The following is a 27,638-nucleotide window of genomic DNA, read 5'->3' as shown; positions in this document are numbered from 1 at the left end:
TATAAATGAATTCTCCCAACAGCCAGTTAAAGAAAAATTCCACACGTGAAGATGGTTTTCTTGGACATTGACTTAGGTACTTATTTGTTTACTTGTTGTAGTTGCACATGAGTAAAACACGAAGATTTCCTGCCACATTCAAGAGGGTTTGCGAAGAAACCCCTTCAATTTTTAGCGGAGATTTTGTTTACATCATCACAATCTGAAGCACGTCACTGAGTACGTTTGACCCACCAGCCCTTTGTTTAACAGCTGCACAGGGACACATTCCCCTTGCTTTTCACAACTCACATGTTTGTAGTTAAAGAAAATAAAATACTGTCATTTTCCTGCCAGCTGGCAGTATTTCTTCTGCACTGACCAAGAGTAACCAAGAAGTTCATTTCATCTTTCGCAGGCTGTAATCTACAGAAAAGGAAGTGAATACTTGTATTAAGCTAAATCAAGCCGACGGAGTTGCACTGCTGTTGTTTTTCTCCACTTTTCGTTAAAAGGAGAAAAAATCACTGGCATTTTTTGGAAGCATTTCTTCTGTCCTGAGAAGCAAGATTTGTATTTTATCTTTCAGAAGTTGTATGAATTTCTTGAAGTTCAGAAACAACTTGTTCCAGAAAAGAAATTAACACTTGCTTCAAAGTAAATCAAGACGTCGGTGTCTCTTGCTGTGTGTGCTCTTATCTGTCCATCTCTCTATCCTCTTCTCTCTGGCAGTCTGTGTAGAGTATCTGAAGGGGATGTAACACCACTTGGAAAAGAAAAACATTCTCAGGAAAATTCTCAGGCAGAATAAAAAATCATTATTCTCTTCTCAGTCAGATTCACAGCTCAGACTCACACTCAGACAGGATCTCAACTCCGTACTGCTCTCTATCCTCACAATCCAGAACCAGAAGATATTCAGACAATCAGTGCTGCTACATGAACAATATCAGACAGAACAGCCTGGATTCATGTCACATTTCCCCCTTTTATCTTTCCTCCCAGCCCTCTTAGAGACATAGAAGAGCTCCTGGTTCTCCTCTCTGTGAACTGGGCTCAGGGGTCACTGATCTGGCAGTTGTGGGCTCTGTTCCAGGTCGAAAGCAAGAAGGATCTATTAACGCTTTCCAGGACTTCCAGCCCTTCAGTATTACTTTCTTTACTGTATGTCAGCCTCCCAAAATGTTTATAAATGTTTTATGAGTGTGGAATTATCTTATTATTTATATACAGTATTTATGTAATAAACACCAGTAGTGACACTATGATCGGTATATTGATTATTTGTAGCCTATGGTCCGATGGTCGTGTCTACAATAGTGACCATTTGACCAGTCTGTAGCTCTGAGCAGTGGGACTCAGATCACACAGAAGACCCGCCTGTGTGTGATTCCATACCAGCCCTGGGATTCAGCTACTCTCACAAATGTCTCACAGACCGTCTTATAAATTTACAATTAGATGAAGTCATGTAACAGTTTTACAGATAATTTAAATAATCAGACAGCAGTTTTGGCAGTGGATACATCTCCACATGGGAGAAAGGAACTGAAATATATGTGCTCAGTGTAAAGTAGGAAGAGGTGGTCAGACAAGCAAAACAACTTTGCAGATAATGTGAAGTGACATTGTTTTGTGTCAATCAGCTCACAGATTTCGCTTCATGTGCCTTAAGCTGTGCAATTTGTGTGGTTGTTGAATGAGATTGATTTCTTCACAAGCCCAGTCAATTGCCAGTGGAGAGCTTGCCGACACACACCTTCATGAAGACTCTCTTCATTGTCAAGTCGCCTCCTTTGCATACAATAGTAGCACCGACACTAAGAGAAAGGATGAGAAATAGCGTTTATCAAGCGATTGCAGTGTTTGTTTGACTGAGGATCCTTGTGTGCTGAACTGGCCTCTGGAGAAGTGTAGTGCAGTAAAACAGAAGGTTTGTGTCACTCAAGATTGTTACAGAACAGAACAATACAATTACAATACTTTTATGAGAGTAAATATTACTGGTGCATCACAGTTCTTATAATGGTGAAAACAGGAGCACCTTCTCTACATTTTTGACTGAAGTATTTAAATGGAAAGAAATACTATCACTATGCAATTCATAAATGCAATTGACCTCCTCTAAATGTTCTAGTTTGATGAAACAATGTATGGAATTAGGTGACAATATCGGAATTCATTCAAATGCACAGGATTAATTTTCAGCAACAAAAAAAGTGCTCGGAAATATTTTACAAGAATGAAACCTTACATTCACCTAAATAAACATTCACCATCTACATTAGCAGAGAACAGTAGGACAGAAGGTTAGTGTCACTGGACACTGCATCAGAGAGGCCGATCTCTTCTCCCTCATTATGCAGGCTTACCCACTCATGATGAACTGTCCTCCAGCGATACTCAGCTGCCATCATCGACTCAGACATGACGTTCATGTACATATTATACCTTAATATGGCACTGCGTTACAATAATTTGATCAAAACAACTGGTGAAAAAAAAGATAAAGACTTTGTCCAAAAAAGAAGCATTTATACCTTTCCTCTCCTACCAGCCATTACAAGTCACCTAGTTTTTAATTTAGAGCTAGATTAAAGCTCTAGTCTCTTTGGGGGTGTGAGTTGGAATCCCACTGCTGCCAAATATCTCCAACTATCTCAGTGTTAAGAAGCAAAAAACACACATTTGCTGCAGAAGTAACAGGAGAATTTGTGCCATTCAGCCTCATAGCGTGATGTCGTTTTCTCAGGCTCATTTTTAGATGCTTGTGATCAAATCTATGATTCTTATGAGTGTGCCCTCCATAAAGGTAGCACAGATATAACGTGCCAAGTTTTCAGAGAATCGCATTAAATACAGGTCAGAAGAAGGCGACAAAGTGTCCGCTAGGCAGTTCAGCTATTTCAACGGTGTTCTCTGTTGTTTAGGTCCAGAATGACACCCGTTACAACCAGGAAACACACAGTGTCAGGCATCAAAAAGACTTCCCAAAACCCTGATCCTCTCCTTGATCCGGTGATGGCATCCAGACATTTCCTGCAACAAAGACAGGATACGGTCTTCAACAACACGAGTGAAAGGCTAATTCCCAGCCTTTGCAATCCTTTGCAAAGAAGGACCGCATGTGCTCAGTGTTAAATGCACTGTTCATTATTATTATTAATAATAATAATCTATACATTATATAGTGCCTTTAAAGGTGGCTTTTCAAAGTGCTTTACAGAATGAAACCAATAAAGTTAAAAAATACACAAGATAAGCAGGATGAGAATACACAGTTAGAGGAGACAATAGATGGTGGTATTAAATACAGTAGGAACAGAGGGGTAAAGAATAGTTCATTAAAGGCTCTTCTAAAGAAGAGGGTTTTGAGTCTGGATTTGAAGGAGTTTAGAGAAGGTGACTCTCTGATATCCTTGGGAATAAAGATCCAGAGCTTTGGTACAAAACAGGAGAAGGCCCTGTCACCCATAGAGTGTACATGGACTGGGGGACAGATAGGAGACCAGAATTAGAAGAGCGAAGGTTGTGAGGTGGGGAGTAGGGCGATAACCCAGACAGGTACTGTGGTGTCAAGCCATGGAGAGCCTTATAGGTGAGCATGAGGATTTTGAAGTTGACAGGAAGCCAGTGCAAGGAGTCCAGGACAGGAGTAATGTGATCACAGTCCAGTGCTAATTTCTTTCTTGTGGCTGCTGGTTCATTTTCAGCTGTGGACTCTTAAGAAGTCCTTTATTTGACTTGATCAACACTAATCCCTAGAGGATTTTGAAAGGTTGAATCAAAATGATACATGACTCTGGTGGGACTCGAACCCACAACCTTTGAATGACTTCATTCTATCAAAGCCTAGAAGTCCAATGCGCTCTCCATTGCGCCACAGAGCCAACCGATACATCGCTCTATAAAACAGCTACAGAAAGCTGTAACTCATGCTTCTCCCGTTGTCTTTAAATTAAGCTCCATAAATATTGACAATGAGTGGCCTGTTGTCTACGAATAGATACCGCTGGGATTCACACCCAGGGTCTCCTGGTTTTTAGTGAGGCGTCTTAACCAGCTAAGCCATGGTGCCAAACCTGCTAAATGTTATCCACAACTTCAAACACCTGTGAGAAACGGGCAACTGCAGTGTTACGCCTGCTGGCTCAACAGATAATCCTTTTCGAAGTTTAAGGAGAGGATTTCTTTGTCAATTCAATTAAACATTTTAGAAATGCTGAAAGATTGATGTGTTTCACGCGCAGAAATATTTTATCGTTACGTACTTTTTCTGTGCAGTAAGTTCTCCTTCAACTCCGCCCAACAACAGAGGTCGTTTTTAATACAGGAGTAAAGGCACACTGCACATCAGCAAAACATCCCGTACAGGTTTAGGGAGAGCGACATCAGTGATTGGAAGGTTGGAAGTTTCGGGTCACTTTTTTATTATAGATTCAAGCAGCCCTGAATACCTTTTCAAGAAACATTTCAGAATCCCAGTCAAGTCCAGTATGATTGCTACACAGGTCTACAGTATACAATCAGAATACTGTTTGTGCATTATATAAAACACACCGCCCAAAGCATTTCTAAAACAGGAATTACATGTTTCTGAATGGCCCTCCTTTATAAATAAAATAAAAGGTCTGAAGCCTGCTCCAAAGAAGCACTTTATTCAGAGCTGACAAAGATGTGATAGGAAACATCTCGGAAAACGAAGATGCAGTCATTTCCACGCGTCGCACAACAAGAGCTGAACCCACCCGACGTTCTCAAGAGAGTAAGGTGTGAGGAGTGTGGCTGGGTGGTCTAAGTGCTGGGTTTGTGCTCCATTTTCTTCGCTGGGTTAGGTTTGAATCTTGCCACTGCTAAGTGTTGGTGGGTTAAGACCTTCCTTCTATTGCGACGTCAATGGGTAAAAGCTTTGCTTGGCAGTCTGTCGAGAGACTGAACTAGGTGTTTCAAGATAGTCTTTGTCAGCTTAACATCAAGGCATAAAAAAGCCTCATTTTGTGTTCCCAACAGCAATGCTCTTTGGTCCCTTCAGCATTATGCAGGGAACAACATCTGCCGTGATCACTTTTGAGTCAGTGTGAATCGTAGTGTGCCGCAATTGTTTTTAAAATTGGTTCTGTAGTGTAAGAAAAACCGGCCGTTCAGGGACGCCAAATATGTAACTGTAGTGGCTCTCTGAAGGCACCAGTTCTGTAGGGTTTGGGCATTTACTGAGACAATTATTTATTGTAGCAGTAAATCACAAAGTTGATTCTTTTGATGGCTTTAGAGTCCAACCATGCGACATAACTCAAACAACGCACACACACAGGTGCTAATACACGAGGATACATTTATTAATACATAGAATATGCATGTAAACCTAACAGATCTTATCGAGAGGGTTATCAGAATACAAAAGATATATATTCAATCAGTTACAAAGTGTTACACATATCAAGAGGACATACGTTCAGTATATCATTCATAAAGACCGTTTCGTAAAGTGAACTTGGTTACAACTTCTACATTAGATACTCAAAACAAGTACATAACTCTTAGGAATTAAATTGATATCAACTGGTTTGGATAACAATTGAATTCTCGAGCTGTAATGCAGTGAAGTTGAATACTCATCCAATTTCTGGGGATTCAAATCTCCTGCGGGCACAAACAAACAGTTGCAGGCTGTTGCTGTCCAATCCGCGCTCTCTGGCTCGGTGCCAGGCTGTGCTGTGTGGCATGTGACGGTGCACTGCTGATGCTCACTGTTGGCTTTAACTAGCAAAGTTTGTGCACAGGAGAAAAGATGACTGTGGGTCCCAGAAAGTCAGGAAGAGGACCGGTTCGTTCCTGATGAAGAGCTAGTTCTGAATAGTGATTCAGCTCTCCACAGTTCCGACCTGTTCACGAGGCCTGCTGCTGGTTACTCACTGGCAACCTCCACTCTAGACTCTTAGAACAAAGGAAAGTTCTGGCACTCGGACACACTGGCCGTTCCGTGGTTGTCCGAGCTGAGTCTCAGGATGGTCAGGAGGCACGCTGCGAGAATGTTCTGCCCTTGGGAGCCTTCTGCTCCTGGGCCGTCCTGCCCTGGAATTCTCCTTTGAATTGTCCACTGAATCTCACTGAATCTTCCCTTCTGAATCTCTCAGGCTCTCTGTGTTGCCTGTTTTTACCTGGAGGAACTTCAGCTCGTTGATTGGCTGAAAGTTCCATGGGCATCAGAGTCCCACGTGGGTTACTCGGCCCTACCAGCCCCTGATTGGTTGATCAAGGTGAGATATGAGTCACTTACTCCTGACACTTAGGAATGCAGTCCAGATGTCCAACTGGCACTCCCTAGACAGATAGGCACCAATGGATGACCATTGATCATGATAGCCAGGCTTAGCTAAGTGCATCCCCCTTTGGGAGCTGTCCTTATCAGGAACCTTAAATCAGCCTGCATGAATAGTTTCTCTGTGGCTGCACCACAGAGATGAACAGAGAAATGGGGCCTCATTTGGGAAGGCTCAGAACACTTAATTCTTTCTTATTAATAAGCCTCGCCGCTACAGTAGGCATGGTGCATTTGTCTGTGAAACTTGAATGCTGTGCTTTTTCACGCAGAATCATCGGCAGGAGCAAAGCTTATTCAATCTTTGCGCACAGCGCTCCATCAGAAATACTTTGTCCAAGTTTTGAAGAGATTGTGGGATTCTCTGCACACGTTCACATCGCGTACCTCAGACAACACCACCATTCGATGGGAAATTGATTCTACTTCTTGCAGTTGTTCCTGTGGTTGTGATAGTTACAAAGTTGCACTTTCCTCCACCTTCTGCTATAGTATTCATTGGGTGAGCTTCATCAATTGGCTCAGAAAGGTCAACTGTGCTTCGGAAAAAATCAGCAGCAGTGTCTTTATTTTGTCGGTGAGTATGGCTGTCTTTTAAAGCACATGAAAAACACGAGTTTGTGGATTTATCCAAATAGCAACGAATTCAGTTGTGCAGAGCCTTACTGCTTTCAGAGGGTCTTTTACCGACGCTGCTGTAGTAGAGAAGTGACATAATCACAAACGCAACCATTTGTGCTGGCTGTTTAACTAAGTATTAAGCTTTTTTAACTATCACATGATTTTAACTAATTTAACATCATCTCCAGAAGAGCACCTCGCACTGCTCACTGAGCTGATGTATGTGCCCATTTCTCAAAAAAATAAATATCATCTGAACTGATTTTTTTCTACTTTAAATGCTTTCCTACTCTTTTAATATTTCAGTTAAATCTTTTATTTTGAAGTACTTTCCATTGATATTAATCCTAGTCCCGATGAATGATTCTGGGACATGGTGCGTCTTGAATAATGTTCTTATAGGTTTCAGTTTGGAAAAGTGCGCTCTCCAGAAGCTACCGAAACCTCTAATGGTCACACAAAGCTTAATGCAATAGCAACGTTTGGGGTTGAAAAAGAATATAACTTGCTATGAATACGAACACTGTTCCAGGAGGCGTGTAAGGACTATTTTGGCTCAGATCACCAATTTACCTTACATTTCTGATCCATTAATATCGCTATTGAATGCTAAAGGTAGGTCCTGGCAATACTTCTTGAGATCTTCTTTAGAAAAATTTTAAAAAATATATTTCCAGTACTAAACAGAAAGTAAAAAATACTGAATACGTGCAACTGATAAAATCTCTCTTCCAGGGACGTTGTAGCTACATGCAAATTACAATGGAAAACTTTATCAGCTTTAAAAGTTTCTTTTGCATTTATAAGACGATCAGCATGACACTCAAAACATACCTGTATTCAGTAAGCGGTGAGTCTGCTGGCTGAGCAAGTTGCCTCCTCTACACACAATAGCAGCCCTGACGCTAAGATAAATGAAAAGAAATTGCTTTTATTGGGCACTTTTCATATCCGATGAGCTTGACATCTCCCAAGGGCGATGGAGTTTTTTTGCGACACTGCTTTTCCCTTTTTTCTTCTTTCTGTACTCTGATGGAAAAAAAAAGAGAAATCATGTAAGGGAAAAATGTATTTTTTTCATGGAGAAAACGTGCACCAGGAATGTTTTGTTTTGAAGAAGTGATTTAACATGATACATGACCTAATTTACTAGAGTAAATGCTCACACTGCAAGGTCTGCTTTACTACAAGAGAGAAGTAGAGTGAAAGATGTCATAATTGCACTGCGTTGTTGAAGAAAACATCTTTTTCTTTGAATTCTAAATCAATCAGAATTTCAAAGTGACACACAAACCCTTTGTCTGTATTAAAGAGATGATATTTTAAAACTGATAAAAATGTAGAAAACACGTTTCTCACTTAGAAATTTAGGATGGGATTATTACTATTACTAGTAATTACTAGTTGCAGTGCTGAACTCATCATGGTGCAATTCAGTTACATGATTGGCCAGTGGTTTCATGGATAACGCGTCTGATTTTGCATCATGAGATTGGAGGTTCGACTTCTACCGGGTTCGTGTGTTTTTAAATCAGGCTACTCAGAAATAGATGTCCATTATGTGAATGAACTGCACCTGAAAGCAAACGTTGGTCGGGTTTCCTTCTTTCCAGCATGAAATAGCAAATCGTTACAAAAAGCACCAGCTAATGTCCAATAGCATTAGTCATTTTAATTAACATGAATATACTGTAAGGTCTTGGTACATGGGATTGGATTTCATCCACAATTTAAAAAAGGGCAAATTATATTTATAGGCTTCAGACACATTTTAATACAAAAGTGACCTAAAACTCTGTAACTTTCAGGTTAGTTTGAACCTGTAATGAAAAAGGGGCCTGAAACTTCCATTCTGTGATGTAACTGTCTCTAAAGTCGGACGTGATGTTTCACGGATGTGCAGTGTGCCTTTTCTCTTGTCATGTTCAAAATGACTTGCTGTGTAATTTCCTGAATGCGTGTCCTGTACTGCTCTGTTATTTCATTTAGATTATCTATGTGGTGTACAGATAAAACCAAACGGCATGGTCTAATTCCTGGGTTCGGCACCAGCTGAACCTGAACATACATCATCCGATCTCAACATGATTTGAACACACAACCTTTTGATGTGGTATCAGATGCACTACCATCACACCACTCCCCATAAGTGCTTTTAATTCCCCCAAGGAGAAAAATATTTTTTTTCATTCTCTCCTGTGAGAAGCACCGCTCTTCCAACGAGGGTCTCTTCTTCCCAGACCACAGATTATTTTTCCTGTCTGGCTCTCACACAGAGGGCAGACACACTGTCTCCACTAATGTGTTTACTACATCTATAGATCTGACCCCCTTACAGCCCTGATATTCCTGGACAGGATCCCATATTGAGCAGTATTTCTCGCGTTCTGAACTTACAGTGTGTACACAATGTACTTTATACACAAAGTAAGTGTTTTCGTAACTCTTGGACGTTTTGTCAAAATGTTACTGGCATGCCAAAATCGCCCCCTCAACTGAACAGTCCCACCCACATCAGTTTTGGATAAATTGTCAATGGTCAGATAACTACACTAACCCCGAATTCACAGTTACTACATCAGACTGTTTAATGTGCAGGAGGGCTATCTGTCCAGGAACAGCACGTTACATAGTGTCTATGTTTTGGGCTGTCAACATTATTATGACCTTATTTGCTCAGGTGGACCAATGCCTTGCAGTAGTTTATCCTTATACTTACAATCGTTATATAACTAGGACTGTAGTTATAGAAGTTTCTACTTTCTGTTGGTTTTACAATGATTTCTTACTGATTCAGAACCTCGTTACCGTTGATGTTGTTGCAAAAATGAACACATATGGTTGATGCTCCAGGCAAAAATAATCACGTGAGTTCTGATGAACGTGGAACTGTTCTTCATCACTAAATACCAGATTGCTTGTCGTTATCTTCTAACATGAAATACTAATCAGTGGCATGCTTGCGAGAATTCACTTGGATGGTTGCAATGGCTCCATTTAAACCGAAATATCACTACCCCCCTCAGGATTTCAGACCTCTCCCCCCCCCTACAGATCATTCCCCTGGCGCCAGTCCTGGGTATAATGATGAACATAGCTGCCTTGCAAGCAGTGAATCTGGGTGTGATTCCCACCTGACCCATCAACAGACCTTTTCCAATGAATCTTTGATCAATTTAAAAAAGTCTTGAAGCTGGTAGGCTAGGGAAGAAGCACTGTTTGAGTGCACTGAGGAAAATGTGCTACTGTGCTGTGCTGCTCCAGTAGCGCAATTGGTCAGGTTGTGGTGCTTTTATAGTGGAGTTATACCGAGGTTGTGAGCTCAATCATCACGTGGAGTATGTTCCGTTTTCAGCTGCAGAAACGTGCTGTTGAATTTATGTCGGTTCTTGTGTTACTTTTTCCTCTCGATGGAGCTGTATTAATGCAGGCACACCTGCTTCCATGTCAAGTTATTTTATCGTTGCTTACAAACCAACACACTGCAGACACCTCTGATATTGTCACTGCTTGTGGGCCACGTGTTCCTGCTGTCAGCCTACCATGATCATACACCTATAGAAATATTACTGCTGTAGTACAGGAGCGAAGAAACAAAACGAAAGCACACCAAGTTTAAAAAGGTCAAAATGTGTCAAAGCCCTTCCTCGAGGAGAATGGGGTTCAAACCTACTTGTGCAGAGTATCATGTATTAAGAGGAGATTGCCTTAACCACTAGGCCACCTCCATACACACTTCAGCCCCCTCCGGACATGAGTTGCCTCTTTCCCCATACTCAAGGGTAATTTTACTCTTCCACCTACAATTTCAACATTTACCTTGTGAGATGTCAAACCACAGAGCCTGTGCTGCGCTTCAGTGTTAGCTGTAGTGGACACCCCATTGAACATAAAAAGCATATTGAACTCCTTGGACATAAGCCATTTCTCGTCACTTGCTCAGCGAGCAGGCTCAGCGCACACTGAATGCAGGTGTCTCAGAGCAATTGAGATGTGTCCAAGTGGCTGTAAAAGGGATATTTGATGCCAGTGCTGTGGCTTAGTTCTCCGACGGCAGGCATAGCGGCGCGCCGGTTGGAGTATTCTCGGTCGCATTTAATGGCAACGTCATGGCAACGTCAGCTCAAACCACCAAATGGAGACAGGCGTGCTGACAAGCTGACACTGCTGATGCAGAATTAACACTAGGATGTGAGAATGCTGTGGCTTAGTTGGTTAGAGTGCCTGCCTAGTAAACAGGAGATCCTGGGGTTGAGTCTCAGTGGTGCCTGTCTTGCCACACAGTTTATCATTATGGAAAGCAACATCCTTCTACATTAAATTTAATGGAAGTGTTCATTTAATTTTTGGAACAACTTGTTTTTAAAAAAATCCATACAAATTGCGAAAGATAAAATACTCATTTGTTTTGTCAGTGCAGAGGAATTACTGCCAGCTGGCAAGGAAACAAAAACGATTTTTTTGTCTTTAGCCAAAAACCTGTGAATGTAGAAAAAAGGTGATGTGTGCGTTAGTTTTTATGGCACAGTCAGTCCGCATATCCATCAGTTAAACATAACGTTGGTAAATCAAAAGTCCCCAGCGACGCATTTCAAATTAATCGGACCTCAACACCGTCTCCCCTAAATGTGATGGGGTTTCTTTGGATGTCCTTAAGCATCCTGATAGTTGCAGAGATTTCAAACTTTTGGCACAAGTCAAACTACAAGAAGTTAATAGTTGAGCGCCTAAGTCAATATCACTGGGAATGTGACTATGTAAACTTAAATAGTATTCAAAATATTGCAATTTTGTTGTAGTTTTAAAAGATATTTTAGCTGGGGATCCTCAAATGATGAGGGTAGAAAAGAGAACTATTCGACACCATCAGGAGTGCTTAACGTGTGATAAAAGTGTTTTTTAATCACAAAGTGAAAATAGTGAATTTGTCTTTCACTTAGATGTTCATCAAAAGCTCATTAAACAATGAAGGAGAGGCTCGTGTTCCAAATTCACTTAGTGTCTCATTATCTTGCTTAGATTTTTAAAATGTACACTGTTGACTATACACTCTTCCTAACACGATTAAAGAGCCAAGTTTAGTTCAGAGGTAAAGCATCTCATGCATCGTATGAAGCTCTGTTTTCTATCACCAGCGTCTCCACTCTGATTTCTTTTTAAGCGCGATATCTTTTCTATGATTTCTTTCGTTTGAATGCCCTCATGTGTGAATTTCAGCACAACACATAAACTTGTTTGTCTGTTTTAAAGAGATGCAATTTTTAAAACAGACAAAATGAAAGACTTATTAACTAAATACACATAGAAAACGTGCACCTAATTGAGAAAATTTGGACTGGGGCGATGTATTATTGTAGCGGCGCAAGCTCACAGTGGTGCACTTGAGGAATGCGGTACAAGGGCCAGTGGTGCATTGGATAACGCATCTGATTACGGATCAGGAGACTGTAGGATCGTAATGCTCTTAAACCCAGTACCATAACCGTAGTGTGTTCAGTCCTACACAACCTTTCTATCGACTGAATAAGCCTCCTGTTCCATCTCCATCTTCTTCCCACACATTCCGGCTATTTCAGCACCGTTATTGTTGGACCACAGTCACAGATACGTAAGGGACACTATTCTGAAGAACCGTCTTAAATAAATAACGTTGCAAAAGGTAACAATAATGTTTTCTTAACGTAACCTTACATTTGGGCGTACAATACAATTTTCTGTACCCTCAAATAAAACAAAATCTTACTGCTTTCTCCTGAGAAACACAAGTGTAGTGTTAAATCACAATAAATAATACAACAAATATACTAAACTAACACCCAGATGTGACAACACACAGCTATGACAGAACACATTAAAGACTTAAAAGCCCTTTAAATTTTTATTTCCTTAATTTCCATTCTCTTCCCTCCCCAGGATAACTGAAAACTAACTATAATGAAGACTGTATATGCATTACTTGTAATACAGCTACTAATAAAAATATACATGGAACATATACATAATTATTAATAAATAACACTTTTATTAGTAAATACGTGTAATGATAACATTCATTGTGAATATTTGTGGTGTCTGGAAAGCAATTTTAGTTAAATATAATAATAATTTTCAAGCAAGTGGTGCATAAGCTTGTTACTTAATGAGTACATTATTTCCATTACATTCAAGACAGTTCTAATGTGATCGATTGTTCTGCTTAGTCCGCTACTGAGTAGCTTAAAACCTATGAAGAGGTGGTTTAAGCTAGACTCCTAATGCAGTAACATCTAACGGGCAGCAGCTGTTATTTTAGGTTTGTTGCAATTGAAAACAGGTTTAGTACAGAGCTGCTGACAAATTTCAGTGGAGTTTATTGTATAAGGGTTTATTGCAATTGACCCATTGTAGCTACCAATCAGCAGCAAGGAAAAACAAACTTCACTTGTGCCTTTTAAAAAAAGGGAAACAGAGTAGTAGTTTATGTGGTAATTTCAGGTACAATGTAAGAACTAAAGTTATCTACTCCCATAGTAATGCGTGGGGTCCTATAAATAGAAAAAAACAATTTTAACCCGAAAACACAACAAACACAAAACAAGAAGTCTTCCAGGAACCTAGGTAAATCCCTGTAGTAGTCTAACAACTACAAAAAAAACAAAAACAAATGCAACAACTTCAAAAGAAAAAGAACATTAAAAACAAATCTGGGGAACAACAAAAACACAGAGTCTAATTCGAGAGCTTTTTCAAGTCTTCAGTGCTCCTCTCGTCTCAGTAGACCTCTCTCATATATTTGTGTACAGGTCAGCTGGAGGTACACAGCTGATGGTAATTTAAGTAGGGAGCTGCGTCAGAATGCATGGGCTTCAAAGGAAAAAGTCAAGGTTTATTCCATGCTGAAAAGAGAAGGAAACACAATGTTTCAGCTGTGGAGCCTTATTTGATTGTGACTCGAAGTAAACCTTTACTTCTTCGTTTGATGTTAATTTATCTCCATCAGATACCTAATAATATCTAAACTTGACAGTTTCTTTCAGTAGCTAAAGACGCTGCTCTAGGTGAGGCTCGAACTCACAACCTCGGCATAACTTCGCTGTGCACTGCTGTATAAGTACTGCGCGCTGACCGATTGCGCCACTGGAGCTGTGCAAAGTGTGCTCCTCATACAGACTGACGCTGCAGAAACACAGGGTGAAAACGGTTTCGGTTGTGGATTCATCTATACATGGGGAACACTGAAATAGCAAGGAGAATACAAAAAAAGAAACTGAAAGAATTGTGCTAACAGCAAAGGGGGACGGAGGGAGGTGGTCGGACAAGTAAATCAGCCTGGTAGATTGTTTGTAGCGACATTTTTGAGTCAATCGGCACACTGATTTCTCTTCATGTGCCTTGAACTGTGCAGTTTGTATTTTCGTTGTAGATAGGTTTCTTCAGAAGTCCAGTAAATTGACAATAATGGAGAACTAGCTGACGCACCCCGTCGTGAAGACCCTCTGTAAGGTGATTACACGTTTCATTTTCAAGTCGCCTCCTTTACACTCAATTGCTTCCTCGACACTGAGAGAACATGAGAAATGGCTTCAATTTCAATGTGAAGCGCAGTTCAGGCTCGATGGCTTCACATCTCCAATCAATCAAATAAAATTGCAGTGAAGCGATCTAAATAAGACTCTGAAGTACTGGGAAAGATGATTATTTTGAGCGTGCCTCCCAGGGTCTGCTACGAGGCTGAAGTTGGCTTCTTATTCGCCAGCTTCTTATGCGTGTTTTTCGTTCCACCTTAAATGCTGCTGCTGTGATGTTATGTCGCCTTTCGCCTGTAGATGGCTCTCTTCGATCAGTACTAATCCGGCTGGAAAACTGTAGACATCTTCACTGAAAGGGAATATCCAAATAGCGACTGTCCAAACTATATTTTTGTATGGAATATATTTCAGAAAATCGCAAACCAATTTTAAAAACTCACCATAACACGGACTTACACTGGGAAAAAGTGATTGCACTTTCTGCTTATTTCTACGGCCTCCCCCCCGATTATGAAAATGCCTCACAGTTCTGACACTGATGTGTGAAAGACAATGTAACAGACTATCAAAATCCTGAAGTACAAACAATTTTAATGCACCAGTTTTTTAAATATGACCCTCTGATCTTGGCATGTCAGAATACATCGGGAAAAAGTATGGCACGAATTGCAATGTCACGCATTGTTGAGAATATCACTGACCTTGCCGATATTTGCAGGGGATACGAATGTTTTGCACATGTTGAACTACAACATGTAAAAATTGAGCTCCTTAGTCAATATCACTGGGAATGTCCAATAATGACGTACATCAGTAGCCTCAAAGAAACTTAGACTCACACATGGAGTTTTATCTTTGTATGGAGATTGGGAGAATTAATTTATACTCTCGTTGCTCATTAGCTAAATTATTTTAAAAATATGACACAGATTTGTTTGAGAAACTTGTAATTGCCTTAAAGAGAGTCTTCTTGAAGATGTGCACCAGCTAGCTCTCCACTGTCAATTGACAGGACTTGAGAAGAAACTGTTCTCATACAACCAACATACAAATTACACATCTTAAGGAACATGAAGAGAAATCCGTGTACTAAATAACATAAAACTGTCGCTGCAAATTATCACCAAGCTGTTTTATGTATCTGACCACCTCTTTCCTACTTTGCAGCGAGCACAATTCTTTCTGTTTCTTCATTGCTATTTTACTGTCTCTTTCCCCCATGTGGAGATGGATCCACAGCCGAAACTTTAGGTCGGTTCCTGTTACTCTGTCCGATTGAAAGAGCTGTATGAAAGGCACTCCCATCTCTGCAGGAAAGTTATTGCTGCTCTCAACACAATATACTGCAGCCAAATGTGATAGCGATACTGTCACTGCCTGTGGGCCACGTGTTCCTGCTGTCAGCCTATTATGTCATGTTCATCCACACCCAGAAACATTACTGCTGTAGCACAAGAGTTATAGGTGCAGTTGATAGAGCATGAATCTCTTAATCTCTGAACTGTGGGTTCAGTCCCCACATTGGGTCCCTCTGTGTCAGTTTGATCCCCCAAATCCTCCTAGCATGACCTGATGGTGTAACAGTGATACCCAGTACCCAGCGTAATTCAGCTTTCTTTCCACGTGATTCAGATTTTGATCTGAAATCATCGGCCGAACAAAAGTTTGTCTAAATCGAGGGAGATCTGCTCTCAATCAAGTATTAAAACACTTCAGCATTTACTGTTTGAATACCGCACTTTGTCAAAACACTGCCGCTTCTTAAGCTAATAAGTAACGGTTTTTGAGCATGCATTGTATTGTTAATGCTTATATTAAAAAAGCATAAATTCACATAATGGAATTTTGACGGAACAAAGTAGTCCAGCCCCTTTACAACATTACATACCCACTGATTAAAGCTTAAAACTACAGTAGCAGGAGTAATAATAATGGCAAGAACATGTTTGGAGTTCGGCATTTCATTTATTCTGTGGAAACATTGTATCGGAATGAACTGCCCGAGATAAAAGAGTAATTGCAGCTTCAGATCATATTTTCCAGAGCATTGCATTGTTCAGTTCATGCTGACTACACGCTTTAAATTTGTAATTTACTGCAAGCGTTGCTTTTCCAGATTTTTCTGAAATTCCTCGCATTTGACTTGACTTGAACTTTATTGCCATATGTAACCGGTGCTGGTACAATGGAATTCTTACTTACAGAAAGTCTCTCGATTGTAAAACAAGTGTAAAAAAAACAAAACAAAGTGCAAACAGTGCATCAAGACAATTTACAAACAAACAATAGACAATGTGCAAGTAAACATGCAGACAGTTTGAATATAAACAATACAGACATGTAAACAATGACTGGAGACGTACAATAAATAAATTAAAATGAGGTAGATGGTGATGGTGTAGGTGTGGTCCGAGGGGGATGGCTAAATGTGTTCGCCAGTCTCACTGCTTGTGGATAAAAGCTATTGAAGAATCTAGTGGTAAGTGTCCGTATGCTCTTATATCTCTTGCCTGAGGGCAGTGGGGTGAAGAGCTCATGCCCGGGGTGGTGACTGTCCTCTGTGATGGCCAGAATTCTACCACGGCAGCGGTCCTCATAGAGCTGTTTAATCTTGGTGAGACCGCAGCCGATGATCTTCTGGGCCATATTTACCATTCTCTGCAGTGCCTTTCTTTCTCGCGAAGAGGTGTTGCCATACCACACGGTGATCCCGTTGGTGAGGACGCTCTCGATAGTGCAGCGGTAGAAGTTCACCAACACATGTATTGGCATCCCCCATCGCTTGAGGCACCTCAAGAAATAAAGGAGCTGCTGAGCCTTCTTCATGATAGAGTCAGTGTTCACAGTCCAGGTTAGATCTTTAGAGATGTGAATTCCCAAAAACCTAAAGCTGGTGACTGTTTCCACTTCCGTTCCATCAATACTGAGTGGGCTGTGAGTGTGTGGCCTGTGTCGCCGAAAGTCCACTATTAGCTCTTTCGTTTTCTTTATGTTCAAGTCCAGGTTATTGCTATGACACCACCGAAGCAGCTGTACAACTTCATCCCTGTAAGTGGACTCGTCATCATCACTGATCAGTCCTATTATAGTGGTGTCATCGGCAAACTTAATGATGTGGTTGTTGCTGTGTCTTGCTGTGCAGTCGTGAGTAAATAGGGAGTACAACCTTGGACTCAGACAGCAGCCTTGTGGGGTTCCAGTGCTCAGGGTGAGTGGTGTTGATGTTTTATTGCCTATCCGCACCACCTGTGGTCTCTCGATAAGAAAGTCCAGCAGCCAGTTGCAGACAGAGTTGCACAGACCTAATCCCCTGAGCTTTGTCACCAGTTGACTGGGTATGATGGAATTGAATGCTGCACTGTAGTCCAAAAACAGCATTCTCACATACGAGTTCTTAGTGTCCAGGTGTTCCAAGGCTGTATGCAGAGCCAGGGAGACAGCATCATCCACTGATCTGTTGCTCTGGTAGGCGAACTGCAGGGGGTCCAGGGACTCTGTGATGGAGGAGTTGATGTGTGACAACACCAGCTTCTCCAGGCATTTTATCACCACAGATGTTAATGCTACTGGGCGGTAATTATTCAGGCATGCCACTTTTGTCTTTTTGGGGGTTGGAACAATAGTGTTTTTTTTAAAGCAGAGCCAGCACTAAAATATTTCATTCCCGTCGCTGAATACATCGTGGAAACGGTATTTGCAACGGAATGCTGTCACACATGAAACCTTTTTGTTTTTCGGTTCTGAAGTTTGAAAATGAAAATAAAACGGGGGTCACCTCATAGGCTTGAAAGAAGTCCAAGCAGCATAAAAACCCGCAAATTCTCACAAATTGTGTTGCATTGTGCTGCACCTTTCTTCTGCTGCTTTTTTAAATCAGCCTTAAACATTTGAATGCATACCTTACTGCTGCTAATCACATTCACGTGTTTACGAAGCTTTTTTCTGTCCGTTATGTTTTTGCTAAGCAGTTTCTCCATTTTCCTCGTACTGTGATTGTGAGCGAGCACAACAACACTGAAACAGTGTAAAGACAGATAAAAAAGTCAGGGTAAAACGCCTGACTGTCGGGAGTGGGATTTGAACCCGTGCCTCTATTTGGAAACACAAAGCTTAAAAGACATGAAGCTGTGAATTTGCTGTTTTAAACCGCTTGGCTATCCTGAAAAATGTGTGCTGATTGTACCAGTCGCATCCGATTTTCCGTAACTTTAGAACGATTGATATGACTGGACGAACACAATTTATGGCTTTTAGCATGACATGGAAAACGGTACCGGAGCATTCGGGTCCGGACTACCAGACTCAGAAACAGTTTTTACCCTCGCACTATCAAACTATTAAACTCCCAGCCTCTCTCACTCTCTCCTCACCTCTCACCTATGATCTGAACCTCACAGTGCCTTCTTTCTTACCAAAAACCCAAACACACATTGAAAATCTACCTCTACCATACATGTTAAAAGCTCACTCCCCATCATTTCTATCCCTTTATTTCATTCTTTTGATGCATGTTTTTGCACATAACCTGTTACCTTTTTGTTGTTTTGTACACTGCCTGTTGTTGTTTTTTGCACATCGGCTGTTGTCTCTTTCTTTTGTTATACAATTGTATTGTTGTTGTGTTTTTTTCTTTGTACTACTTATGTCCGAGAGCTAGCTAAATACCATTTCGTTATTCCATATACCTGCGTATGAGTATAATGACTATAAACTTGAACTTGAACTTTTAACTTGAATTTGAACTTGAACTTGACATAGTCTTGCAGGCAGTATATTATTTTATCGTTTACTCTTATAAAAAAACATGGTCTTCTCGTTCCTAAGTCAGATTTTTAGTGCTTTCGAACGTTACTTCCAACCTGGACTGACAGCTCACCAGATCTGTTTGTGATCAGACCATGGAGTCTGGGGCTGTACCAAGCGCACGTTCCTTCCCAATGCTGAGGCGATCATTCAGAAGATGGGTGTGAAGAGAGATAAGCTTTGTCGACTAAAAAACAAGGCAGGATATGCACGAATACTAATCACTGGCGACAGTTATGCTCTCTTACTATTGAGATCCCTACATTGCAAGTTTTTTTAAGACTTTGAAACTAAAGGAAAGCGGTGACAAATGAAACAGGCACAGGTGGGGCTTGAACCCACGCTCTTCAGTTTACAAGGCCAACGCCTTACCACTTGGCCAACGCGCCTTTGAGTAAGCATGGGAATAAGGTTGTTCAAATTATTTTTTTCTGAATCTGGTTTACATCGCCTGGATGCAGCAACAACAATAAAAGGTATACTTGTCCTTAAACTCGGACGTGATGTTCTGCAGACATGTGCACAATGTCCTGTTTTCTTGCAGTGTAGACATTTTGCTGTTCACGCTCCGCATTCATCTGCTTTGTGCGTTGTTAGTCCGCACCTGTAACATGTAATGTCAGGTGGGTAGCTGCGTCAGCATGCGTAGGCTGCAAAGGAACAAGTAATAGGTTTATTCCATGCTGAAAAAAAGAAGAAAGAGAACACAACGTTTCGGCCGTGGAGCCTTCTTCAGGTGTGAGAGAGACAGGGCAGTAGGCAAAGGTAAAGTAGCGGGAGAACAAAGGTTGGGAGGGAGGAGGAGTGAGAGGCGGGAGCAGGGGACAGAAAGAGAGGCCAATCAAGAGGTGTGAAGTCAGAATGGGTGCAGAGAGGTGTGAAATGAAACTTCCAATGAATGGAGAAAATTTAAAAGAACAGTAATCTGTCGTTAAGGGAAGGGAGAATGTGTGATCCTAACTGCAGAATAATTTTAGTTTCAGTGGTCTTTCTGATGTATGAGTTCGGAAAACCGTCTTTGAGAACACAGACGGAGAGATTAGTGTGGTCGTGGCCGTCAGAGGTGAAATGAGAAACAATGGGCTTGGAGAGATCTTTAATCTTCACAGCCCTAACGTGTTCTCTGAAGCGGTCTCCGAGTCTCCTTCCTGTTTCTCCAATGTAGATGGCTGGGCATTTACTGCAAGAGATACAGTAAATAAGGTTGCTGGAGGTACAAGATGCTGTCTGGGTGATCCGGAATTGTCCTGAGGGGCCTTGAATGAGTGTGGTGGTGGCTGTGTACTTGCAGGTGATACAGCGAGCTCTGTTGCAAGGGAAAGTGCCTGGTGTGGATGGTTGTTGAGGGCGGTCAAGGGAGCTGTGAACAAGGAGGTAACGCAGATTAGGTGGTCGGCGATATGAGATGATAGGGCGATCAGAAAAGAGGGCCCCAATGGAGGGATCATCCTGTAGGATGGAAAAATTCTGGTTAATGGTCCTGGGGATAGGAAGTGTGTTAGGGTGGTAAGGAAGCACCAAGGGAATGCGGTTGTTACGGCGGGAGTTCCTGATCGGGTTGATGGTCCGGGGGGTGTTTTTGGCTCGGGCAAGGGCCCTGTCAATCACACTGCTGGGATATCCTCTGTTGATAAAAAATGAGTACATTTCGAGGGCTTGGTTCTCGAAGTCGATGTCGTCGCTGCATAGTCTTCGTAACCTAAGGAACTGTGAAAAAGGAAGAGAGTTTTTAGTGTGGTTGGGGTGAAATGAGCTGTACAGGAGGTAGCTGTGTGAATCCGTGGGTTTGTAATAAACTGAAGTGGAAAGTCGGGGGTAGTTGATAGACAAGTGGATGTTTCGAAACGGAAGAGTGGTGGAAGATATGTGAACTGTATATTTGAGGGACGGGTGGAAGTTGGTGAAATGGTGCAGGAAGAACTCGAGCTGATCGTTGGAGCATGTGGCGGCACCGACGCAATCATCAATATATCGTTTGTAGAGGTCAGGGACATAGCCAGTGTAGGAGGCGAAGAAGCGTTCTTCTACCCAGCCGACAAAAATGTTGGCATAGCTGGGTCCCATTCTGGTGCCCATGGCAACTCCACTGACCTGTTGGTAAAAAAGATTATTGAAAGAGAATGCGTTCAGTGTGAGGACCAATTCTGCAAGGCGTACCAGGGTGTGGGTGGGTGGATCAAGCACTGTGCGTTTGTCCAGCGTGTGCTTGAGTGCTGTAAGGCCGTCATTATGGGGAATGACGGTGTACAGAGATGTGATGTCCATGGTAAAAATGTGACATTCGGTACCCTGAAATTGGAAATCATTGAAAAGTTGGAGCGCGTGGTTGGTGTCTTTGATGTATGAGGGAAGATCTTCAACCAGCGGTCTCATGAGGCTGTCGAGAAAGGCTGAGATGTAAGTAGTTGGACAGTTACATGCTGATACGATGGGGCGTCCAGGGGTGTCCGGTTTGTGGATTTTGGGGAGGAGGTAAAATTGAGATACCTGTGGATGTTCCATGATGAGCCGGTTCGCCTCCTGGGGGAGCTCGTTACTGCTGATAAGAAGGGAAATGGTGGATACCACTTCCTTTTGGTAGTCAGTGGTAGGGTCCTGTTGGAGAGGGAGGTAGGCAGAAGTGTCAGTTAGTTGTCTAGAGGCTTCAAAGATATATAGATCCTTACGCCACACCACAACAGCACCTCCTTTGTCCGCTGGTTTGATGACGATATCATCCCTGTTGCGGAGAGACTGGAGCGCCTGATTTTCTCCTTGGGTGAGGTTAGACCTATGTTTACTGGGTATAGAGAGTGCCTTGGGAGCTTGATTAGTGCATTGGTTAATGAAATAATCAACTGGTGGAAAACGGCCAGAGGAGGGAGTCCAACAGCTCTGTTTGGGATTAATGTTGTTAATGACATCAATAACCGGGTTGTTATCAGCTGCCTGTGAAGAGGAATTGTCGGCAAAATGTGCTCTGAGACGGATCCTGCGGTAAAAGCGGTTAAGGTCGACATTGGTCTGGGGGATGTCCAGCTTCCTGGGAACTGGTACAAAACTGAGCCCTTTGCTGAGGAGGGATCGCTCGTCCTGTGAAAGGGAAAGGTCAGAAGGGCCCTTGCCCGAGCCAAAAACACCCCCCGGACCATCAACCCGATCAGGAACTCCCGCCGTAACAACCGCATTCCCTTGGTGCTTCCTTACCACCCTAACACACTTCCTATCCCCAGGACCATTAACCAGAATTTTTCCATCCTACAGGATGATCCCTCCATTGGGGCCCTCTTTTCTGATCGCCCTATCATCTCATATCGCCGACCACCTAATCTGCGTTACCTCCTTGTTCACAGCTCCCTTGACCGCCCTCAACAACCATCCACACCAGGCACTTTCCCTTGCAACAGAGCTCGCTGTATCACCTGCAAGTACACAGCCACCACCACACTCATTCAAGGCCCCTCAGGACAATTCCGGATCACCCAGACAGAATCTTGTACCTCCAGCAACCTTATTTACTGTATCTCTTGCAGTAAATGCCCAGCCATCTACATTGGAGAAACAGGAAGGAGACTCGGAGACCGCTTCAGAGAACACGTTAGGGCTGTGAAGATTAAAGATCTCTCCAAGCCCATTGTTTCTCATTTCACCTCTGACGGCCACGACCACACTAATCTCTCCGTCTGTGTTCTCAAAGACGGTTTTCCGAACTCATACATCAGAAAGACCACTGAAACTAAAATTATTCTGCAGTTAGGATCACACATTCTCCCTTCCCTTAACGACAGATTACTGTTCTTTTAAACTTTTTCCATTCATTGGAAGTTTCATTTCACACCTCTCTGCACCCATTCTGACTTCACACCTCTTGATTGGCCTCTCTTTCTGTCCCCTGCTCCCGCCTCTCACTCCTCCTCCCTCCCAACCTTTGTTCTCCCGCTACTTTACCTTTGCCTACTGCCCTGTCTCTCTCACACCTGAAGAAGGCTCCACGGCCGAAACGTTGTGTTCTCTTTCTTCTTTTTTTCAGCATGGAATAAACCTATTACATGTAATGTCAGCCGTCCCCTGTTCTTCTATTTCTCTAGCATGACTGTGTCCTGCTGCTCGGCTTTTGTTTGTAAAGTTTGAGCGAGCGCCCCGTTCAGTGTCACTTTGTCACTGTGGTCAGAAAGCATTCTTGATTCTGCTTGAGCTGCTTCATGAATTCTAGCGACTGTAAGAGCTCTTTTTAAAGTCAGCCCTTCCTCCTGCAGCAACTTATAGTCTCTTATGTGCACATTTTTCCACAAGTTGATCTCTTAACATGTCAGTTTCCAATACTCCAAAGTCACAAGATTTAGCCAATTCTCTTAGTGCAGTCACAAAAGCATCAACAGATTCGTCCTGAGACTAAGTTCTCTGCCTAAATTTATGCCGTTCCAAAACCACATTTCTCCGCGGTGTAAAGTAAGCGTCTAAGGCAGCTACAGTCTGTTCATATGTACCTTTTTCTCCAGGGAGATTGGCGAAAATCCGCTGCACGGGAGCCCCGATACAGTGCAGTAATGTAGCACGTCTCACGGCATCCTGAGCTTCTGTAGATCCACCGGCTATTTAAAAAAAATCTGTACGACTCCATCCATATCTTGTATTCCGTATACAAATCCGGAGCTACGAGGTTCAGTAGAAGCGGTGAAAAAAGCCGGGCATAAGCAAAGCTTCTCGGCGCGGCTGCCATATCTTCCAATGGGCAAGCTAAACGAACAGTCAGAAAATTCAAAAGTTCGTTTCTACCAGCAAGAGAACTAAAATCTGCAGTGTTCTGCTCGCTTTGAGTCCGTCAAGCACTCATCTCTCGTCGCCATAAATGTTGTGTATCTTAATAAAGAGACGTTTTAATATTATTTTAACTATTTTGTTAACTACACAGATCATGCCCTTACACCTTATATTCCTGCTTTCTACTCTCGTTCTGTTGTCTCGCGATGTCTACTCACTAAACTACATTTAGCATGACTTCTTGTTGCAGTTGAGCTCAAAGCTGGAGATGATCTCCATGTTCCACCGCACTAACTAGTCCGAAACGTAGTACACAGTACACACTTTTTAAGTGAAGTCAGGTTGTTAAAAAATTAAACCAGCGGCCTGTCACAGAAACGTACCCCAGTCTCCCGCGCAACAAGCGGGGGTACTCAGCACTATACTGTACTAACGAGGAGCTGAGCGTCAGCTCTGTTTACTGTCGGCAGTCATTGCCTCATTTCCAAAGACTTTTTCACCTGCTCTCAACTTTTAAAGACGGTCATAAACGCTCAAGAAGTAATTAATGTCAGTTGGAAGTCTGTTTCTGTTGTCTCAGCTCTTGATAAAGACAAGCCGTGCGTGGGAGACTCCCTCCCTGAAGACGTTTGCCGTCACCCTGCGAGGGAGAAGAGCCATCAATCACCAAAGCAACCACTGAGACAGTTAACATTAAACACGTGAAATGCGAGATGTTGTGATTTTTTCCCCCGCTTAAGGCTTCTATCGTTTCTACTCTAACGAGAAAGACCTCTTTATTAGAAGTGAGATTTTAACAAACGTCTCCAGGGGTAACTGCGACCTGAACGCAACGGCATCTTGCCTGTGGTACTTATAATGAAGTATATATTTTATTTCTTTCTACTCGTTGATAAGAAAAAAAGTGAAATCATGTAATTAGGGATATGTCTTTTTTTCATGGGGAAAACCAGCCCGAGCAAATGTAAAGTTTAGAGCAGCGCTCAATAAAAATGATTAGAACCCGAAAGCGCTTCGTATGCGGATCAGTATATTCCGATACCACTGGTTCTGCAGAAGAAATAAGAAAAGCCGAACTCAAAGCAGAAACGTGTTGCCATTACGGGTACTCTGTCTGCAGCTGCTTTAAGATCTACTCACACCACGATGCCATTAAGGCTACCTAGTTAAAAAAAAAAACATCGTCACCTTTTTGAACGTGATTATTAGACACCCGTTAAATCTCAACCGAGGTTTCTTGAGAGATCGTTCAGCGAGCGAGTAATAAAAAACTACTTCGCTTCCAACCTCTGCTGTCACTGTAAACTCGGACGTGATGTTCTGCAGATGTGCAGTGTGCCTTTCCTCTTGTCGTATTCAAGAGTACTCACTGTGTGAGCCTTTCACTGCGTGTCCTGTACTCTACTGTGATTTAATTTAGATAATGACGTGGAGTAGAGTGACAAGATCTACTTGAACATTTTCGGTTTGTGAAATGAAACACTAAATACACTACTGTAAATACAAGTAATGGACATTTAAAATAACCACAGTACAGCTAGAAGAGTGAAAGATAAAAGACTATTTAGAATGACATTCACAATAGACTTAAGAATAGCACATCCGCCCGAACAGGGACTTGAACCCTGGGCCCTCAGATTAAAAGTCTGATGCACTACCGACTGAGCTATCCGGGCTCTGAAAGAAAGTCAACACTGTCGGGATCCTCGCAAGTCACGTGTACCATTCCCAGTAGAATGAGTGAGAAATACAGCATGACATGGGTAGTTAAGGGGCTCCCACAGTCCATCTTTCCTCACATTACTGATTTTTTTCAATAGCATTTTGACCTTTTTTCACATTCAGATTTTTTTCACATTTAATAAAATCTTTTAATCAACAACATTAAAAAGAAAACAAATGGAACATTTTTTGGAACAATAATTAAAAAAAAAACTTTCAATGCCTTGGTTGTATACGTGTGCACACCCTTTATAAAGGGAGTTGCAACAGTGCTGAAATTTAAAGAGCATTTCCGTAGAGAAAACAGCATTTTTTCTGCCTTGATGTTAAGCTTAGGGAGCCTGTCTTTTAGAAATTCTATTTCTTAACACCCTGCACAGCCTCCCGACAGACTAACGAATATTCTTGGGAGAAATTGGCTCACACACCGGAAGACACTAACGTTTATTTATGTTAGAGTATGTGAATAACAGTTTAACCGAAAAAGTTTGTAATTGTGATTTTGTAAAAAATCAATAAATCGTCTATCAACAGTACGTGATTATTAAGAAATTGTTTTATTTCATAAACTATAAGACAATTAAGAGAGTTTATAGGTCATAAACGTGGCTTATGTTCTTTTAACTCTGGCGTTCAGGATCCAAACCCAGGTGCGGACGATTGTGTTTCTTGAATCTCTTGTAATCATCAAAAGTCGATGTGTAGTCCTTCAGTACTTTCTCGAGTTGTGCCATGGATATTTCATACGATCAATACTTGTCATGCTCTTTTGCATTTTCCTTAAACGGAAAAAGTTCAAAGTGTGTTTATGGCTGTGCTTCACATCTACACGAGAGCAGTACAGGACACGCAGTGAGGAGCTCGTGAAGCTTTCAGTTTAGTGCGGAGTTCAGAAGGAGGATTCGCTCGCTGAATAATCTCTCAGGAAATCCCGGGCGAGATTCAACAGGTGTTTTCTGCAACAGCCACGACAAGTGTGAAGCAATCTCTGGATTTCCTGAATTTGAACTAAATTATTAGTTCAAATAATTTAAGGTTTAACAGAACTAAATGAGGTACATTTAAAACAGCAGCGCAACTCTGCAGCAAGTCGAGTGTGCCTGCACACTCGCAACACAAGCAAAGAGTTCTCACTCAACAGAAGATTGCGATGTAAGTAATGTAATACAAAGCACCTGGAGATGCCAGGGATTGAACCAGGGACCTCATACAGTACATGCGAAGCATGCGCTCTACCACTGAGCTACATCCCCGATGGCAAAGGTAATGGAACAGACTTGTCCAGATGCTCACTGATCACAATCCACCACTCACGAAGAATGTCTCCAGTTTCCCACTTTCGCGTTTCCTCTACTACAGAGTAAATTAATGGGAATGAAGAAATAAGGAAGGAAAAATAATCGCATTGAAGATTCAAGAGACTGGGCACAAATAAATCTATTATTTTTGTATCCAGTCACACGTGCGACGGTGGTTAATTCCCAGACGGGGGGAGTGCTTTTTTTCTACCTCCTTACTCGACTGTCTTTCAATTCTGTTTTATTTGAAAGCTTTTTGCATCTTTTAAGTGCTCTTGATTAAACTATGCATAGAAAAACAGCACTACTGATGATTTTCATGGACCGATGCACACTTGTTCTGTACAACTCGAGTGATAAAGCCCTGTCTGCAAATATTGTAGAAGAAAATAAAAGGGTGAAACAACGCCCCAACCACAGGAATGGTAATAGGAAGGATCGTGTTCTTATTTGATAAGTCCTTTTGAGATGTCTTGGCAATGCACACAGTCGTTAGAGCTGAAAAATTTACTTTTAGTGGTGTTTTTAAACAAAGATGGAACATGTTATTTCTATACCAGGAAGAAAGGAGCAGACTTTAACTTTAAGAGGCAAAAACGACACCTTATCAAAGCTAATATTAATTAAAATGACATCACAACAAAAGAG

At 41.8% G+C, this 27,638-nt stretch overlaps 4 non-coding genes across 4 annotated transcripts; all 4 read right to left on the bottom strand.

Annotated features, from left to right (window-relative positions):
* Positions 1-3,776: 3,776 nt before the first annotated feature.
* trnar-ucu (transfer RNA arginine (anticodon UCU)) lies at positions 3,777-3,869 on the bottom strand. Its single transcript has 2 exons — positions 3,833-3,869; positions 3,777-3,812 (listed from the first exon to the last, which is right to left on the bottom strand). It is a non-coding gene; the product is annotated as a tRNA-Arg (tRNA).
* Positions 3,870-13,948: 10,079 nt separating this feature from the next.
* On the bottom strand, positions 13,949-14,042 carry trnai-uau (transfer RNA isoleucine (anticodon UAU)). The gene is made up of 2 exons: positions 14,005-14,042; positions 13,949-13,984 (listed from the first exon to the last, which is right to left on the bottom strand). It is a non-coding gene; the product is annotated as a tRNA-Ile (tRNA).
* Positions 14,043-25,573: 11,531 nt separating this feature from the next.
* trnak-uuu (transfer RNA lysine (anticodon UUU)) lies at positions 25,574-25,646 on the bottom strand. The gene has a single exon. It is a non-coding gene; the product is annotated as a tRNA-Lys (tRNA).
* Positions 25,647-26,868: 1,222 nt separating this feature from the next.
* On the bottom strand, positions 26,869-26,945 carry trnaa-cgc (transfer RNA alanine (anticodon CGC)). Its single transcript is given in 2 exon segments — positions 26,869-26,904; positions 26,910-26,945. It is a non-coding gene; the product is annotated as a tRNA-Ala (tRNA).
* Between the last annotated feature and the right edge of the window lie 693 nt (positions 26,946-27,638).

Source organism: Lepisosteus oculatus, chromosome 14 (assembly GCF_040954835.1).
Source record: "Lepisosteus oculatus isolate fLepOcu1 chromosome 14, fLepOcu1.hap2, whole genome shotgun sequence".
NCBI classification, from domain to species: domain Eukaryota; kingdom Metazoa; phylum Chordata; class Actinopteri; order Semionotiformes; family Lepisosteidae; genus Lepisosteus; species Lepisosteus oculatus.
This window is presented reverse-complemented; position numbering and strand designations above follow the sequence as displayed.